The sequence below is a fragment of the Nyctereutes procyonoides genome, unplaced genomic scaffold (assembly GCF_905146905.1).
Source record: "Nyctereutes procyonoides isolate TBG_1078 unplaced genomic scaffold, NYPRO_anot_genome, whole genome shotgun sequence".
Lineage (NCBI taxonomy): Eukaryota > Metazoa > Chordata > Mammalia > Carnivora > Canidae > Nyctereutes > Nyctereutes procyonoides.
The window spans coordinates 10,193,954-10,211,613 of NW_026575151.1; the positions used below are offsets into that span (position 1 = coordinate 10,193,954).

General features: G+C 40.1%; 1 long non-coding RNA gene across 1 annotated transcript in view; it reads left to right on the forward strand.

Moving 5' to 3' along the window:
* Nucleotides 1-17,420, forward strand: part of LOC129501780 (uncharacterized) — a 40,441-nt gene extending 23,021 nt beyond the window's left edge. The window contains exons 2-3 of the long non-coding RNA XR_008662814.1: nucleotides 15,906-15,984; nucleotides 17,352-17,420. This is a non-coding gene — a long non-coding RNA (uncharacterized LOC129501780). The remainder of the gene's footprint in view (nucleotides 1-15,905; nucleotides 15,985-17,351) is intronic.
* The last annotated feature ends 240 nt before the right edge of the window (nucleotides 17,421-17,660 follow it).

The following is a 17,660-nucleotide window of genomic DNA, read 5'->3' on the forward strand; positions in this document are numbered from 1 at the left end:
GTGATGTACTTTGTTCCACAGCAGGCAAAAGGGCACCTTTGCTTCTTTGGGTTTTATAGGCATTGCCCCATATCCTCTTTAACAACCCTGCAACTTAGCCCATCGGTTCTCTAACTACCTTCTGAAGCCTGTCAGCTGGGTCACATTTCTGCCCCTGACTGAGCCATTCCAGGCATGTTCAGCCTGGTATCTCCCTGAACACCCATCATCATCATCATCATCATCGCCATCATTGCAATAATATTTCACATTTATTACTATATGCCTTCTAAGCAGTCTGCTTTCTTTTTTAAAATAATTCTTTATTAAATTTAATTTAGTTAATATACAGTGTATTATTAGTTTCAGGGGTAGAATTTAGTGATTCATCAGTTGCATATAACACCCGGTGCTCATTACATCAAGTGCTCTCCTGAGCTCCTAAGTGCCCATCACCCAATTACCCCATCCCCTGACCACCCCCCTCCAGTGACCCTCAGTTTGTTTTTTGTTTTTGTTTCTTTTTTGTTTGTTTGGGTTTTTGTTTATTTATTTATTTATTTATTTATTTATTTATTTATTTATTTATTTTAAAATTGTATTTAAATTCAATTAACATATAATGTATTATTGGCTTCATAGGTAGAGGTCAGTGATTCTTCAGTCTTATGTAAGTAACACCCAGTGCTCATCACATCATGTGCCCTCCTTAATGTCCATCACCCAGTTAAGTTACGCCGTCCCCTCACCCTTCTCCCCTTCAGCGACCCTCAGTTTGTTTCCTATGATTAAGAGTGTCTTATGGTTCTTCTCCCTCTCTGATTTTGTCTGCTTTCTGTGGGTTATTTCTTTTCAATCTTAAAACCACCCCACAAAGCAAGTACCATTATTCAGTGCTCAGGCTATTAGGAAGCACACAACAAATAGGTGGCAGAGGCAGGTCTTAAACCCAGGCAGTTTCTTAACTGCTATTCTCTTCTCATGCTTTGCCAAAATAGAGAATTAAATATCAGCCACTGGGGTAAGATTCAGGCTTCCTAACCATACGGTGTGGCCACTGATTTGGGGGAGGTATAGGTCCAGCTGCAGAGAATGATTCTGCCCTCCAATAGTCTTCCTTTAATTCTTAGCAAGGGAACTTATTCATTTCCTTTGTATTCAAAATTATCCTTTTACTTTTTATCCATACAATATGCTACAGATAACCCAGATTGCATTCCTTATGAGCTGTTACGTCCTTTGTCATTTGTTTACAACAAGGGCTCTGGCTTTTTTTATTTCCTTAATTTTTATTTTTTTTAATTGATATATAGTTGACATATAATATTATATTCATTTTTGGCCTTAGCTTTAACGTGAAGTCATCCTAGAAAAAGTCAAGAGCCACAGAAATAGAGTTTAAAAATGACAAACATTGCAAGCATTCATTTTATACTCCCACAATCTTTATTTTTCAATTTCTGTTAGTTGAAAACAAGAACAGAAAGAGAACTTAGAAAACAGAGTATTTTAAGAAATACAACTACCTATTAACAAAAGCCAAACACACGCCTACATCCTTACACCACACAAAATAATAATATTAAAGACTTGGAAAGTGCTTTATTTCTATAGGTATGCTACAAAACCAGTCACATAGATGAATGAAAGATGCAAAGAACCAATACCTTTCTTTTTTCCCTTTACTATATAAATCCAAAGGATTAAAAACGCTAAAGTGGGGATTCAATTAAGATTTTTTAAAAATATTTATTTATTCATGAGAAACACACACACAGAGGTAGAGACATAGGCAGAGGGAGAAGCAGGCTCCATGCAGGGAGCCTGATGTGGGACTTGATCCTGGGACTCCAGGATCACGCCCTGAGCCAAAGGCAAATGCCCAATGGTTGAGCCACCCAGGCATTCCTCAATTAAGAATTTAGTGGTGACTTTTAGTAGATGGTATCTTCCAACAGGTATCTCAGTCAGTCTAAAGAGTGATACTACAGTGCAACAGAAGGTCTCTCTGATGAACTATCTTGACTCCCAGAGAAAATCAAGGCAAGGTAATAGTTCTATTTGGGGTTGTCAGGGCGCAAGGCAAAATACTTAGGTAAGCAAATGGTCCTCTCACTTGATGAGGATGATAGCAAATACAGCCAAAGTCTTAGCTCGTAGGAAATAAAATATCTAACTCCTGAAATGTGGCTGTGAGTTCTGAGCAACAGAAATGGGAAGGAAGAGTGAGCAAGACCCCATTCTGTAATGCATTTGACCTGTTAGGAAACCACATGATGGGGCACGTAATAACCTCCATCTCTGCTCTTGACTCGACATTCTCCTTTTTGCAATTTTAAACCACATTGGGTTGTTGTTTAATGAACAGATTGTCTAATCCTGAAAGATGATCATCCACCCAAACACAAGGCTCTGGATAGTTGGGAGCTGGTCTGTTCTGTACATAGCTATATATTGTGAATATCTGGAGCATAGCAGGTGCTCACTGAATACTTGTTGAATGAATGAACCCAGAGCCCAGTAATTTGAGAGTAGCCTGAGAAACATTTTGGACTTTTTTGCTCTTCATCTAAACAACAGTGACCAAAAATAAGAGAAAAAGAAAAGAAGCAGAAGAGGTTATTTACTGGTCATTTGCCAAGGCAATGGAGTAATTTCATTCGTATTTAGTTTCTATTTGTGGCTTCCTTTGCAGACAAGATGCCATAAGATTACAAAGGAATAATTATGTGTTTTAGTGAATGTATGTGCACCAGTGTGTGTGTGTATTTGATCATTCATAGTGATGTAGGTATGCCAAATCATGTAAATATAGCCATATCTATGCTTGACTTTAGTTGACTCTTCATCAACCCTCCTGAAATGAAAGACATCCTTAATTCTGCTGATTTAGCAGGAGCTATTTAGAATTATGAGAAGCGAGGTTGAGTCATTAACAAAACAGCCCATCCCTGCTAATAATGTGGCTCAGTGATAATAAGAGAAAGATAATCTGGGATGGTCGGCCACTCCTCCACTCCAGAAATCTCATGACATCTAAACTGGGAGTTGGTGGCCGGGCAAACAAAATCAAATTACCTTCCAGCAAAAACCTCAAAATACTTGTTTGAGATGGTTTCAGCTAGAAGACGCAAATCCAGATCAAAATCTGAAGCCACAGAAATACTGAAATAGCAGGAACAGAGACATAGTCATTACAGGAAGTTTAGGAAGGTTCAAAGGAGGTTAAAAAAAGAAAAAGAAAGAAGAGGAAAAACTGCAGCAAGAGAGTCTGGTGGCATTGCCTATCCCTACTGGAAATGATGATATCCCCTGAAGAGGAAGGGGAAGGACTCAGAGGTGCAAAACAAGCAGCCAAGACAGGGACAAAACAGGAAACAGGAGTGCTGATGAAACCCAACTGTAAATCTGGAAGAGAACAAGGCCTCCAAGCCACAGAGCTGTTAAAGACACAGGAAGAGGGCAAAATAAAATAGTGAGGGACTTCAAGGGAACCGGAGCTCACAAAACACCTTTACAAACAGATAATGAAGTCTCAATTTTCCTAGCAAAAAGACCTAGGATCAGGCTTAGTCCTATACTAGTCATTCGGGGATGTTCTATTGTATTCCATTTGCATCAGATCAAATATTGTTTGAAACAAATGGACCTGCAGGGACACCTGGGTGGCTCAGTGGTTGAGTGTCTACCTTTGGCTCAAGTTGTGATCCCGGGATCCTGGGATCGAGTCCCACATGGGGTTCCTCACAGGAAGCCTGCTTCTCCCCCTGCCTGTGTCTCTGCCTATCTCTGTGTCTCTCATGAATAAGTAAATAGAATCTTTAAGAAAAAGAAGAAAGAAAGAAATGGGCCTGCAAATTTAGTGGAACTTTTTTGTTGTCGGTATACAGAGACATCTCATATTGGTGTCGGTGAATAGTAACTGGTCACAGTGAGGATACTGCCCACAATATGGGTAGTAGTATTATTCATAAATCTTAGAAAGTATGCACTGCTGCCCCCCTCAATTTGTGCTATTTGTGCTATCACCACCTTCAGAGATGAAGTCTTTGACGTTGTACAATTGATAAGGGTCGAGTGGCCAGTCCAGAAGAGTCTCAAGACATGAATTTCCCACTCCTGACTCCAGAGCCTATGTTCTAGCTACCATTCCATCTACCCTTCCCTCCCAAGTTACAGACCATTTCATCAATACTTGATATTCAACTGGACCTGTGTCTACTGAATATAACAAACTACTTCTGGCTCATTTCCATTTGTATTTGTTCTATTTACCAGAACTGCTACTACTTTCTTTTGCCAGTCTTTAGAGGGAGAGACAATGAGCAGTAAGATGCCTAGAATTAAGGGGCAAACAAAGGAAGAGAAAAGGAGTCTAAAGATAATAAGGTCTAGAACGTTAGAATGCTAAAGCCAGCTAGGAAAATATAGATTATGGAGGTCAATTCTCTCACTAGTATAACCTACTGACCTCTATCTCAGAATCTCACTGAAAATATCTTAGCAAGTCAGTGACAAAATCTTTTGATCAGACAAGGGATGATCAGTAGTTATGTTTCTTATATTTATTTAATAGTATTGTGGGGCACCTGGGTGGCTCAGTTGGTTGAGCCTTTGGTTCAAGTCACAATCTTGGGGTACTGGTATTGAGCCCTGTGTTGTGTTGGGCTCCCTGTTCAGCTCTGCCCACCTCCTCCCACTCTGCTTATGCTCTCTTTCTCTTTCTCTCTCAAATAAATAAAGTAAAATCTGGTATCACAATATTTGGGGACAATTACTATGTTAGTGACCAAATGCAATTATTATTGTTATTTGTAAAATAACAAGTTTGGTGTGGTTAAGTGATTTGTCCAAGGTCACATAACATACTAGATTTTTCGACTTTCTCCAAACCTTATTTCATCCAGAAATTATACTGTTGCCAGCAAGGCCCAAATAGGATTGAATTTAAGTTTACGTTACATAGTGATAGTTGCTTTTAAAGAAATGAAAACTTTGCTTCAGAATCCAGTACTTACATTTCTCGTTTGGCTGCCATCCCGGTATGTGGTATGCAGAGAACACTTCCTCAAGTGATAGGGATGGCTTTGGATGCTCCACTGCTCTTTCATAACCCACTTGGTTTGCCATGCTCCTTAAGTTAGGAAATGAGCCCCTCCGGCATACTTGCTTAGCTATTTAAGGTCTTAGTAAGGCAAATTATAAATAAACAGAAAGGTCCATGACTATACATATGGACTGGGTCCACACAGAACACCAGGGGGATTTCACTCAGGGTACAATCATGTTGCTGGGAATTTGAGGACAGATGTAGGAAGAAGATGCACATGCTGTGGCCACAGCAGGAGGACATTCTTCTGTGCTGAAAAAATTTCAGACGTTATTTTGTGTTATGCTGATGTTCAAGTCAATATGCTTTTTGGTAAGTCCTTCTGAGCTAAGGTGGTTAAAGGAATAGGCGCTGGCAGCTTACTTCCACACAGGGTGCATACCCAGTCTAGGCTTCTAAGATTTTCTCTGATTTGGATTAATGGGGCTCAAGTATAATCATGTGATAAAACACCTGAAAATTATGTTGCTCTTTTTTTAAAGATTTTATTCATTTATTCATGAGAGACACACAGAGAGAGGCAGAGACACAGGCAGAGGGAGAAGCAGGCTCCCTGCAGGGAGGCCGATACAGGACTCGATCCCAGGACCCTGGGATCATGCACTGAGCCAAGGGCAGCCGCTCAACCACTGACCCACCCAGGGGTCCCTCATATTACCTTTTAACATGAAATACAAATACTTAATTTATGTAAGAAAAACAAATGTATGATTTTGTATTGAATCAGATATATAGTGTCCTGTTACAAGAGAAAGATAATATCATTAAAACCAAATGAATAGGAAACATTTATGGAGGAAAGATAAAACTGAGGAAATTGTATCCATTCACTTATCTTTTTTCTTAATATTTTGCATGGAATGGACTGTTGGTTGCCAGTCTCACATCCACTTTCCCATCCTCTTTAACCCAGCTTTTAGCTGGGGACAGTCTCTCTGCAAGAAACTACATTTCCCTGCCTCCCTTGTGGCAAAGTCTGGCCAGATGACTATTTTCTTTCAAAGGTATGAAAGCACAATTCCTAGCTGGAAAGTCCAGAAAGGTTGCTTAAAGGGATTCAGCTCAGCTGAAAGGGATTCTTTCTGTTTCTCCATTTTCTTTTTGGCCTGCAATGCAGATGTGATAACTAAAGTTTTAACAGCCCTGAGATGGCCTAAATAATAAAAAGCCTCACGTTAGGATGATGGAGAAAAAAAACTATGACAGCCTGCAAGTCCATAGCTAGACTGCCTTTCTCCTTTAGGCTTGCTTTAGGCACTGACAGTGCATATTTCTTTTTATATGCAACAAAACCCAATCCTAACTGATATATTAGCAATAAGAAATCCCACCCTGAGTTCTAATCTTGAAGTTTAGAGCTTAAACACCTAAAACTACTGAGTATAATAAAAAGTATAGTTTGAACCACAGCTTTGGTTGTTATCTGTGTGCTTTCTTTGAAAAACCATATAGATAATTATTTAAACCAACTTCTATTTTTAGTTTTGGAAGTGTTGCTTTGGCAAAAAAACAAAAAACAAAACAAAACAAAAAAACAAAAGAAAAATGGCACCAGATCTCAATAATTTCTAGATCTCTCTCACTAATATCCAACAATGGTATAAAGTTTCATCTTAGTGAAATTATCTATTTTCTATGTAGTCATGCGATGCTTTAAGTTTGTAAAGTATACCCACGTAATTAACTCATATGATTCTCATGATAGATCCATGAAGTAAGCAAGACAAACATAATTAGATCCATTTTTACCACCAATTCTCTTCTTCATACATCCCTTTGAGGTAGACAAGACTAACATTATGCCTAATACACATAAAACAATACCATGAAATACTTTCATCGTCTGACCCAATGCCTTGACAAGAAGTTGGCATTTAATAAGTACTTGCTGGATGCCTGGATGGGGGATCGGGAGAGTGAGTGTAAAAGGACAATGAGGCTCAGAGAGGTTGCAGGAGGTGTCCGTGTCACAACACTGGAATGAAAATTAGGATTTCCTCACGCATATTCTAATTTATTTCCCATTACAGTGTGTTGCCTCTCCCTAGACATTCATCCTCCAATTTGCTGAGCTGTCCATTTGTGTGCACTGTCAGTGAAAGGCGGCGTTCAGATGGTCACCAATGGTGGACTTCAGCTGACGCCCCAGGACAACATTGCACATACCACAAAAGAGTTTGCTTTCACTGGCAGCTTTCCCAATCTTCACATATTAACGCTGTGCCAACAACCATTGTCCTTGACCAGTGACTGTGCTGGCAACATAGGATTCCCTCAAACAAAGTCCTTCACATGGATAGCCAGCAAGGAGTTCCATTCCTAACTTTGCCTGACACCCTCACACAACTGGAGTATTTGTTTCACTTGGGAAAATGTTCCAGGAGGCTTTGTATAACGGCGGTTGTTATGGTTTAACTTAAGGGCTTAAAGATTTGAACTAGGAAGCACAAGAGCCACAGTGGACTTGAACATTTAGAACATTTTCTTTCTTCCTAAAGAGCTGAGCAATGCACAAGAGCCAGAAAGATCTGAAATCGTCACCCTGTTCATGCTGAGAAATACGTCTAAAGTGAATGGCACTGTTTTGTAGATAATCAAGATGGAAATATTAAGCAATTTCTCCAAAGTCATCAAAGTAGTCAAGATAATAGCTATAGATTCTAAGTCCTCAATTAGTCAGGGAGCTAGTAAGAAGAAATGCTCAGCCTGCCACTTACTACCTGTGTGACTCTGGTGAAATCATTCTCTCTGAACATCAATTTTAATGTATTTATCATGGAAGTAATACTCTTTGACTCTCAGTGCTGGTGAAGGCTTAAATGAGATACTGTAAAGTGTCTAGCAATTTGGAAACCACTCAGTTCTATTCTTTTCATTCCTTCCTACTTTTGATACTGGGTCCATTTCAGAAACTTCTGCCACATTCTGTGACCAAGCAGAAATGCTGAGAAAGCCAATATAGTCTTTGTTAAAACTTTCTGGTTTGCTTTAGTACACAGTTTAGAAACTCTCCTAATATATAGTGTGCAAAAATACCCAAGACTATCTAGGAGACACCTGGCCTAGTTTGCTTGGTCTGTAGTCCTTCTGATTCTTTTATGTACTTTTGGCCCAGATTCTATAATAGGAATCAGAATGTCCAGGGGAGACACATTGGTGCCTGCTATTTTCCATTTTCTCACACTCCTGACCCAGAAAACCTTACCTATGCTTCTTTATAGTTTACTCTTACTTTTATTCAGCAAATAGTTTTTAAGCAGCAGCTATGCACTAGTCACTAACAGAGGTGCTGAGAAGGTAGAAATGAACAAGACAGACAAAAGTTTTCTCTGGTAAAAAAAACCAGAGACCAAGTAAACATGGTCTATTGGTGATGAAGAAAAATAAGGTAGGAAAGGAGATAGGGAATGTTGGGGCTGGAGTTGGAAATTAAAACATTATCATCAGGAAAGGTCATGTAGGAAGATGAACCAGTAAAGACCTGAAGGAGGAAGGGAGTGAGCCATGCAGAAATCTGAGAGGCATGTAGGAGGCTTGGGAAGTATGTTGATCCTGAGGAAGGAAAAGTGCCTGATGTGTTCTGAGAACAGCAAGAGGGCCAGTGTGGCTGTGGCAGAGGGAACAAAGGAGAAAATTGTAGGATATAAAGTAAGATGAGTGAGGAGGCAGGAGGGGGCAGATCGTGTCCAGGCGTTATAAAGACTTTGTCTTTTATGCTAAGTGAAAAAGAAGCCTTTGCTGGTGTTGAATGGGTAGGTCACATGATCTGACTTATGTTTTAATAGGACTATTCTGACTACTGTATTGAGAAATAGGCTGAACGGCAGTGAGACCAGTAAGGAGATTATTGCAGTAATCCAGTGAGAAAGGACGCAAATATTTGCCCATGGATTGGATGTGGGGTGTGAGAGACAGAGAAAAAGAACTCCAAGGGTTTTTGGCATGAGAAAGTAAAAGATGGTGTTGTCATTAACTTCTGTGTAGAAGACTACAGGAAAAACAGGTTCAGGAAAGATCAGCAGTTTGGTATTAGATATACTATGTTTGAGATGATTATTAGACATCCAAATAGAGCTGTCATGTAGGCAGTTGGATTTGTAGTCAGAACATAGAGGAGAAATTTGAGCTAGAGATATTAATTTGGGTGTTGACAACCTATACATGGTATTTAAAGAAGAGAAGACAGATATGGATGTGTAGGAACAGGCAGGTGGTAAGATCAGTAAATAGAGACTTTAATCCCATGGCTCAGAGAACCCATTCCTTCAAATCATTTGGATGTAAGGTGCCTGGGAAGAAGAAGGAAACACTGAGTTCAGTAGTTTTAAGATCCTTCAAGTGAAGAAGGTGATCAGCTGTGGGAGAACAGTGGCTATACTGGGGTCTTGGGAGAACACTGGCTATACTGGGGTCTTCAGTAGGACATGAGGAAGTCCAAGGAACTGCAGGTAAAATGTACAAAATAAGACTACTGAGAATGAGCATGGAACCCCTGACTCACCCACAGAGTGATTCAGAGAGATTTGCTGGATATGCAGACTTCATAATATATTACTCATACAGCATGGTTCATCTGTTTGTAACTAAAAGAAAAATTAGAGAGGTGCCTGGGTGGCTCAGTTGGTTGAGCATCCAACTTTTGGCTTTGACTCAGGTTGTGATCTCATGGGTCGTGAGATAGAGCCCCACATGGGACTCCATACTCAGTGGGGAGTCTGTTTGAAGACTCTCTCCCTCTGCCTCTCCCCCCACTCACATGCACTTTCTCTCTCTCTAAAATAAATAAATTATCTTAAAAAATTAAAGCCCACTCTTTGACCCAGTAATCCTACTTCTTGACTTGAATTCTAAGGAAATATGTTTTGATTATAGTAAAATATTTCTATGTACAGATATTTATCATAATGTTATTTATAGAAATAAAAATACCTGGAAGCAATATAAGTGTCCCAAGAAGTAGGATGTTTAAATAAATTGTCATATATACCTAGAGAATAAAACATTATACAGCCATTAAAAACAATGTTTATAATAATACTGAATAACATGGGAAATGACTATATACAACGTTAGATAAAAATTAACATAAAATCATGTATGTATCATGTGATCCTAATTTTATACATTCATGTGTGCAGAGAACACAGAATGAAAATAAACACACTCTGGGACGCCTGGGTGGCTCAGCGGTTGAGCATCTGCCTTTGGCTCGGGGTGTGATCCTGGGTCTGGGGATCGAGTCCCACATCAGAGCCCCCACAGGGAGCCTGCTTCTCCCTCTGCCTGTGTCTCTGCCTCTCTCTCTGTGTCTCTCATGAATAAATAAATAAAATCTTTAAAAAAATAAATACACTTAATATTTGTCAGTGGTGGACTTGCAGTTGCCAAATATTGCTGATTTCCGAAATACACTATTTTTATAATTATATTCTTAAATTTTTAACATTTTAATCAAAGATTAAAACAAATTCCTGAGTTGGCCCCAGTCCTCTGTGGGTTTGTCTGTCATTTCAGTTACAGACTCCATGAAGCCTCCCAAATATTTGGTACCCTATTCCCAGAACAAGTGGTCAAACATGAGTCATCAGACAAAAGGCCCCAGGACGTTGAATACTAGCTGAGCTGGTCAAAATTTGTGACACAGGAGCGATGGATCCAGGTGTGATCTCCCCTGGAGCGCTGGTACCCTTCATCAGACTGGGATTTCACCATTGGAGCTGGCAGTGGGCCCTACTGTTTCTGGGACACCTAAAAATCATCATTTGTGCCAGATTGTTTGTTCACTTGTACTCGGAATTCTTTGCAGCAGAGTCATTTCCTGTTGAGATCTCTTCAACTTTTCCTCTTTGACCCAGGGCTGACCAAAAATTATCTCTGCTTTACAGTGTGTGAAAATTTTTTTTACAAAAATAAGCCATTTAAGGATACGTTAGTCTGTCATGGAAGAAAGGCAAAATAATTGAGAGGTACATTAGTCCCTCTGACCTGGGAATGAACAAGAGAAATCACAGGTGGGGCTGCTACCCTAAATCAATGAGTGCGTCGCGTTTTTTGGTTTGGTAAATCCACCCAGGTTTTTCCCTAGGAGTCTGGCTTTAATATTTTTCTGCCTCTTTAAGATTGGGAAACCACCCAGGCCTCCCAGCTCTTGGCAAGCAACAGATTGACTTCATGTTGTTACTCAGCACTTTGTTTCTTATTGAAATGCCAGGCTCTGCACAACCGGTTTGTAAAGTCTGAAGATCCTCTGGGTGTGCCCAGAAACATAGCCTCAGGAACAGAGAACTAAAAAGGACAGAGTGAGAACAGGAAAGAGGCTTTACAGCTCTGAGCAGCTTGAATCAAGCCCATGTCAACAGCCTAGACTCTTGTCAATCCTTAGAGCCTCTTCTCTCTCTTCTGTTGGTTGCAATCTCACCTGCTCTTCGGAGAGCAACTACTGCTACCTTCTCCAGGCCAGTTTAGTCTGTTCTTCTGCGTTTCTTATGACACCTCTGTTTATTTATTTTTTTGGTCTTACTTACTAGTCTTTCTTGTACCATACTTATTTTGGCATGCCTTAGCCGTGTATATTTCCTTCCTGGACTATAAGCGTCCTGGACCATTAGAGTGACCCAGTTAGTTTCCCTCCCTCTTCCTTAGCATAATGCCTTGCACTTGATTAAACAAAGATCTGAGAATGCTGAGTCATGCACAACTACCTTCCTTGGGCGGACCTCAGTTACTCCTGGGTTTGTCATAGCTTCAGCAAAGGCAGTAGTCTCCTAGGGTTGCCATGGCCTATAGGAATCTCCACGTAGGTGTACCCTATCATGAAAGAGTTTCCGAACGCATTGTGGGGTTTAAAAAAACGTCTAAAGTAGTATATTTATTGTGATCCTTTTCCTGGGTAAAAAAAAAACAAAACAAAAAATAACTTCTGTGTAAAATGTGTGTACATACACCTGGAAAAAATGTTTAGACAAATAATTTGGGTAATTATGTCTCCCATAGCTAGTGTCCATAACAAGAATTGGATATAGCGCAATTTCCTAATTGTGAAACATTATTTATATGAGCCATTGTTGGTAATAATTAGAACTAATCAGAACTAGCATCATCAGAATAGAGAAAAAGTTCCTACTTACCGTGGCTATTACAGATGGTGCTACAAACAAGTGCACAGCAGAAGTGGTAGGACATCAGAGGGTTCTGACTATGTGGGGTAAAGGGCAAGGAAGGAAGAGTCTGTGCTTGTTATTATAGTTCTTGATGCACCACTTCTTTTTAAAGCTGGCAATAACCAAATACACTTGTGGCTATAAAAACTCATTTATTATTGAATTACTATAGAAAAAAACCTGTTCTGTGAGTCTACAGCTTTCTGCTCTCATTAAAATATGTCTTAAATCTTGGTTTTGAGTTTAAATGTGATTTATTTTTGATAGGAGATCCATTCATAAAGGACAAAACCTAAAGGTACCTAGTAGTATATCTGTAATGAAAAATTTCTCTTCCCCAGCCAACCCTCTCCAGTCTCGCTCGGTGTTACTTACCATTTATGGTTTTTGATAATTTGAGATTTCTTAGAAAATACACCTATTTTGCCAATGGTGAATAACTATATGCTACATTATAAAATATAAAATGAGTGTCCATGGGATTATAGGAAGTATTTATGTCTTTATAGCTTTCAGGATAAAGTTTTTCCCATTAAGTGAAAAATTTAAAGATAATTTCCAAAACCACTTTGTCAAACTGACAGACCTCCTGTCTGTATTGTCATTGTTTCTAAATAACACCATTTCTCTGCCCCAGGCCTTAGGCATGGTTAACAGTATAGCTAATACCTTGTGGACAAAAAAAAAACAAAACATATCTAAGTCACATTCTGAAGCAAAACCTCTCAAATCTCCACTGGGACTTCGGCATATTACTTGATGCATACTAATTAAATCAAAATAACTAATTAATATCTAATATGCTTGATCCACTGAAGATGTTTAAAGTAATAGCAACAAAAACAATAATAAATTCTTAAGAGACATTGACCTTGCTGGGATGGGTAGGAAAAGGTCGTATTTATTTTTTAAATGAGATTTTTAAAAAATCTTGATAACCAAAGGTAGGATACAAGGTAATGAACACATTTAAGTTATATAAATATGAATTTTAAGCTACTTTTACTCTGCCTGGAGTCAAGTGTTCCTCCAGGGCTGTTCCAGGGGTGAGAATTTGGGCAACAGACCATTTATCCATAAATATAACTTCTCTTCCTTGGAGCAGTCTTAGGCCCAGAAACTGTCAGCTCTGGTCTTGCTGTTATGCTGTCTATACATTCAACCCCCAGTTTTACTTATTGTGCTTTCTCTCCTACATTCTCTCCTCCTTCCCTTGTTCTTAATCTATCTTCATTTTTTTTTTCCTTGTAGGAGGCTAACGTAAACCTAGGGTGGTAGAGTTGAGTGGGCACTGACCTAGGACCTAGGGAGCCAGGATTCTTGTCCTCTAAACTAGGTACCTTATACATGTCACTTTAATTCTCTGCTCCTTCATTCTTCCACTCAACAAATATTTGTTGAGCTCCCATCATATGCTAGAGACTGTTCTAGGTCCTAGGAGATGAACACAAAATAAGGTGCACTTTGGGACTATGCACCTGGCCCCCCTGCCTGTCCCTGAGGAAGTCGGATTTCAGGACAACAGAGGAAGCAATGAGTGGGCACAAGCCTGTGGCACTCCCCACGGAGGCAGCATGCTAAATGTGGGCACCGTGAAGACAGAGGAACCCCAGAGCAGAAGGCAGGGTGTGCAGAAGTGAAATAATGCTGTTGGATGGTGTCAGGGAGTAAAGGTGGCAGCGGTGATTTGGCTCTATGTCCTGGATCATACAAGCGGTTGTGAGAGCTTCCAGGGTCAGAACACAAAGCCAGTGTATACACGTGGGGTGGAGTATCAGGTGAAGCATGTAGCATGGTTTGTTATTATAAACTGCTGACTGTCAAAGTGTCACAAGAACATAGGCTCGCTTTGGGCGTTGGGTAAGAGAGAGTAAGTTTGGAAGTCAAGGAGAGTCCAGTGAATCCGGAACACATCATTTTATGAAATTTACCCCTTAGTTCTATGGGGTAAGGGGCTCTTTCTCTCCTTAGGACCTCGCATTCCTTATGCTATGACACTTACTGGATGAATGTATGAATGAAATAGTTTATGGAATTTGGAAGTATTATAGGGAGCATATCCTTGGCAGACAATTGAGAGAGATTTGTAATGAGGAACTGAGCAGTTTACCTCATAAAATAATGACATCTAAAACATTGTGACAGGTAGGGTGTTCTTAACAGTTTTACTCATCCAGAGGGTTCACTTTGAGCTGAGATGGTGTAAAACGTTGGAGGGGTGGAGGGCAGCCCTGTTCCAGCCTGTCTCCAGGACACAAGGAGGTGGCTCTCCCACAAGAGTGAAGGCCTGGGAATGCAGGTCACTGGCTGATGAAAATGGGCACTGGGTGGGGGCAGAAAGAGGGTGAGGCTTGGAATCCATGATTAGAAGATAGAGTTTCATTTTCACATTTTGTGCTTTACTTTTGGCTAAGCCAACGATTTTCTGAGGCTCCACTTCCTTTTTTGTAAAACAAGGATAAGCTGTGCCACCTTTTACCTCTGTTCTAAATTTCTTCCTTTTAGAAAATTTTCTTGTGTTGGGGCACCTGAGTGGCTCAGTTGTTTGAGTATCCAACTCTTGGTTTTGGTTCAGTTCATGAACTCCCAATGGTGACATCAAGCCCTGTTGGGCTCTGTGAGTCTGCTTGGGATTCTCTTTCTCTCTTTTTCTCCCTCTGCTCCTCCCCCTGCTCATGTCCCCCCCCAAAAAAAATACAAGTAAATAAATCTTTTTTTTTTTAATTTTTATTTACTTATGATAGTCACAGAGAGAGAGAGAGGCAGAGACACAGGCAGAGGGAGAAGCAGGCTCCGTGCACCGGGAGCCTGACATGGGATTCGATCCTGATCGTGCCCTGGGCCAAATGCAGGCGCCAAACCGCTGCGCCACCCAGGGATCCCAATACATCTTTTTTTTTTAAAAAAAAGAAAATTTTCTTGTGTTAGAAATTTCCTTGGATAGATACACTGTCCTTTTAAAGCATAAATACACCCTGTAGGGCCAAGTCTTTCCATCACAGGAAGCACAAAGTATCTTGTCACTCGAACTTCAAATAGATTTGTCGCCTTACTGGAGACAGGGAGGCCTCTTAATTGGGCTTCTCTGGATTGAGAGTAAACATCCAGGAAATGACTAGTGGACAGCATACAAGTATCTGTGCAGATAACAATACAAGGAATCTGTTCACGGCTTTCTCAGGCATGATCAGAAGAGACAGCAAGTCACCTCATGGTGGTTGCAGTCCAGCCTCTAGCAGAGAACAAAGTTAGGGGTTTCTCCTGGCAAAGGAAGAGCTGGGGGTGGGGGGGGGGGGGAGATTCCAGATTGGAAGAAAGCCAGACAGATGTGACTTTAAATCCTGGCTGTGCTTTTCCTGATAACCCTTGTTTCTTTTCATCTGTAAAATAGTAATTATATTTAACTAAAAATATTGTTAGGAGGATTAAAATAAAAGATATATGTCAATTCCTGGCATAATGTAAATACTCAGTAGATGATAGAAAATGTTATTTATTTTGAAGAGTCTCCTATGAAGATTAGTAAACTAATAGCTGAAAGTGGAGAAGCCCGGAGACGAGTCAGAGAGGAGGAGCTGGGCTGGGGTCTGAGGTAATAATGAGATTTTTTTGCCAGGAGGCTGTGTTGCATCAGCAAGTAATGCAGATTTTAATAGGTCGTCTTAAAGACTGGACACCCGACTGGTCGAAATGTGCAGTTTGGCTGGGATCTGGATGGGACAGGTAATCTTGCAGGTAAGCCTAGAAGTCTGATTTGTAGGCCCTTCTGTATACTCAGGACAAAAAAGGGGAGAAGGGAAGCAAGATTTTCTGGGTCTTAATGACAAAGTCCAGACATAACTAATTCATACCAGAAACACAGTCAGAAAATCAAGTTTATAAGAAAAATTGAGTGAATGTTAAATGGTATCTGAGAAATGTAGTTCTTTGACCCCAAACTCTTTAGCCTCTACCATTAGACTCCAGTGAGGTTTAGATTCTGATATTGCCTCACAAAGTGGGTGACATATACTCTTGTTTTCCCAAGACAGAAATAACTTTCTTTAGGATAAAACTAACACATAGTCCTTGCAAAATAAATACATAAATAATATAGGAAAGCATAAAGCATAAAGAAAGTATAAAATCTATGCTTTTATATTAATATATATGCTGATATATCCTTCTGTATAGGTGAAACAAACACCGGGACACCCCTGGAGCAGGACCCACACTCATTGGGACCAGACCAGACCCCAGTAACTTTACTACAAGATGACGGGGGCACTGAGTCCCAAAGCAAGGAAAGACATGACTTAGAGTGGGAATCCCTTTGTCTCCCCTCATGCCAGAGCAGTTCAGCCCCCATCACTGGGACCTACCCTCCCAACTGAGTCCCAACCACCTGAAGGTGGGTTATGTTCCTCTGGCTAGCCCACCTCTATTAAAAGTAAAAAATTATTTTAATTTTTATTTGATTACCAGTGAAGTAACACTTCTTGTGAATTAGTCATCTCCACTAGTGTGAATTGCTTACTTTACTCTTATCCTTCAAAATATTATTTAACTAATAGGTTACTTGCTTTTTTCCTTACAGATTTTTAAAAGGGTTTTGTGTAACAAGATATTAAGTCTTTGTCTTCTATTCCACTCTTCCTCTGGTTTGTCGTCTGTCTTTTCACTGTACGCTATTCTTTCTCACAGGAATTTTATGGTTTTGCTTTTATCTCCATTTCAGTCAGTATTTCCACTCTCTAAATGCCCTACAGAATCAGATAGGAGAGCCTAAAGATTCAAAATCATGATGCTGGAAATAAAAGGTTGGACAAAGATACAAGGCTCTAAATATAACCATCAGGTGAATGGAACAGACAATAGGGGCTGAGGATCTTGTAGCTTCATAAATTCAGGGAAGTCCTAAGACCACACACTGTAGGTTTAGATGAACTGTTTGAATCCTGGTTCTGTCAGTTACTAATGGGAAGGAATTGGGAAATTTGCTTAACTGTATCTCCATCTCCTCACCTGTAAAGTTTGGGATTTTTGTGTAGGGTGTAGGAATATTGTCAAGTTTCTGGCTTCTGTAAGCTCTCAATAACTGTTAACTGTTCTTGAAACCTGAGGGTTTTTAGGGCCTGGCCTATTGAAGAAGTAGGACTAGAACTCATCCAAGGAGGAGCATGAAGGAGACGAGACTAGAAGAGGGAGAAAATTTGAAGCCAGCGGCCCTGAGGATCCACACAAGATTGAGATCCACACGGCTGGGAGCTCTGATGGATGTTGCAGGAGTTACCTGGACGAGTGGCCCTGAAGGTGGCCATGGAGTATGTGTAAAAGAGAGGGAAAGCAACAACCAGAGAAAGAAAACAAAGGAAAGATTGAGCTGGAAAAGAGAAGAAAGAACTCATCAGAATTTCCTGTAGGATGGGCAA